The sequence below is a fragment of the Manihot esculenta genome, unplaced genomic scaffold, assembly GCF_001659605.2.
Source record: "Manihot esculenta cultivar AM560-2 unplaced genomic scaffold, M.esculenta_v8 Scaffold64, whole genome shotgun sequence".
Lineage (NCBI taxonomy): Eukaryota > Viridiplantae > Streptophyta > Magnoliopsida > Malpighiales > Euphorbiaceae > Manihot > Manihot esculenta.
In genome coordinates, this window is record NW_025215481.1 from 2,193,981 (window position 1) to 2,196,480 (window position 2,500).

The window sequence follows — 2,500 nt, forward strand, 5'->3', positions numbered from 1 at the left end:
GTCTCCCTTTGGAATGGTATGCCCAGTTTTCTCCGCTGCCTCCACTTTCAGGAAATTGTCCGAGGCACCAGTATCAACCAAGGCCTGCAACATTTGTCCCTTCATGCACACAGGAGCAAATAGTCTGCCTTTGTGCTTGGCTGGAGCTTCAGTTGTCTTGGCTGGTTTGGCTGCCACGGCTGCCAATTGTAAAGAGCCCATGCTGGCACCCTCCTTTAGCTGCTGATTGGATTCTTTCTCGGTAACTATGGCCGAGAGGGTGTTGCGTTTTGGGCAGTCATAGACCCGATGTGGCCCATCACATAGGAAGCATTTCATGGGAGGCCTCTCGGGTTTCTTCCATCCCTTGAAATTCCCCTCCTTTTGTCCCTCCTTAGACTTCCACTTCTTTGGAGGACCCTCTTTGCTTTTGGGTGTGGCTTCAGCAGTATTTTTGCCTTTGAATGGCTTTGTTGGACCCTTGCCCTTGTCCCCCTTTTTATACTCAACAAGGGATTCTGCTATGGAGATAGCAGTGGCAAGGTCTTGAGCTCCTCTACGCTCAATCTCCATTTTAACCCAGTGCTGAAGCCCATCCATGAAGGCAAATAGGGCCTCCTCATCGGGGTAGTTGGGGATTTCCAGAAGAATTTCAGAAAATTCTTTAACATAGTCGCGAATCGTACCTTTTTGAGAGAGCCTCCTTAATTTTGCCCTTGCTTCCTTGGCAGCATTGTCGGGGTAGAATTGGCGCTTCAGCTCCCGCTTGAAGTCTTCCCATGTGGCCATGGTGCATGTACCCTTCTCTATATCAGCCTGCCTCCTTCTCCACCAGACCATGGCAGTGTCAGCCAAGTACAACGGGGCATGATCAATTTTCGGGCATCCTCCAAGATCCCTGACGCCTTGAAGTACTGCTCTATGCTCCACAAAAAGTTGTCAATATCCTTGGCATTGCGCGTCCCTTTAAACGCACTAGGCTTGGGCACTTCCACTCTTGCTGTAGGAGCTCCCAAGGTGGATGATGTGGCTGCCATTCCACCTTGGACTACCGCGGAGCGCATCAAGGTCATCTGCTCCTCAAGCTCCTTGATCTTCCCCATCATTCTATCCAATTCTGCCCGCAAGAATCGGTTTTCCTCCCTTATGGCAGCATTATCTTCGGCGTGGGCGTGCCTAAGAGACTCCGTCTCACTTGCTAGCTTGTCGACGGCGGAGTCGAGGGCACCCTGTAACTCCTCTCGGAGCTCCTCCATCCCTGAGCCGAGCTCCTCAATGCGGGTGTCAACCTCCTCGAACTTTTCCTCCTCCTCGATAAGAACTAGCTCAACCTTTGCAAGGCGAGTCTCCATGTCGCCGAGCTCTTCCCTAGCCCGGGCAGGTTCCCTTGACTTGCCCCTGCCTTTCCTTTTGCCGCCAGCATGCTCCTCAACCATGGGAGCAGCGCCTCCAGCAGTGATCTCACTTGGATCAGACATTTTCACCCGAAGAGCAAACCTAAGCTCTGATACCACTTGTCACGGGGTAAGTGTTTCAATATTCGAAATTCACCTAAACCGTGCGGCACTTAGTTGCTGGAACTAAGTTCAGCCTATCCAACTGCTCAATACAAGAGCTGTAGTGGGTGAATATGGCAGCAGAAGCTAAATTGGGAAGGAAAGATTGCTAGTGAGCACAAGAGAATGATGTGGCAAGGAAGAAAGATTGTATTGCTTGAAAGAGAGCTTTACAAGTGTGAATGCTTTAGCCAAATCTTCAAGGCTGTCCAAATGAATCTCTATGGGGGTATTTATAGGCATCCCCCACCTCCTATGTACAATGACAGAATTGCCCTTTTCTGGAACATTCAGGGGCTTTTTGGTAATTTTACAACCTATGGAGAATTCTAGAATTGTCTGGTAAAGCTTCCCAATAAAGTTCTGGAACCTTCTGGGCTGTTCTGGCACTCTCTAGGCTGGTCTGGGAGCTTCTGGGCAGTTCTGGGATAGTCTGGAATCCTCCAGTGGCCAACCAGATGTTTCTGGCCAATTCTCGCAAGTTCCGGGCCCGTCTGGAAGTAGCTCCGCTGGCCAACCACGGTCCGCTGGCCAACCACGATTCGCTGGCCAACCACGATTCGCTGGCCAACCACGATTCGCTGGCCAACCACGATCCGCTGGCCAACCACGATCCGCTGGCCAACCAGCTCTGCTGGCCAACCACACTCTGTTGGCCAACCACGGCCTGCTGTGGCAATTCTTCCTTTGCCGAAAATTTTTGGATTTTAGGGAGACTTGGGAAGTGGGGTGACAACTGTCGCTGTGCTCTCGGATGCGGAATGTGATGCGGGAGGATGGAGTCTTCTCCTTCCATAAGCCCAATTATCCCATCGGTAACAGAACGACCGGCGCGCCCGTCTCGAACCCCCGGCATGCTGGGGCCTCCGTGCGGGCGACGACGTCGCGAAGGAATGCTACCTGGTTGATCCTGCCAGTAGTCATATGCTTGTCTCAAAGATTAAGCCATGCATGTGTAAGTATGA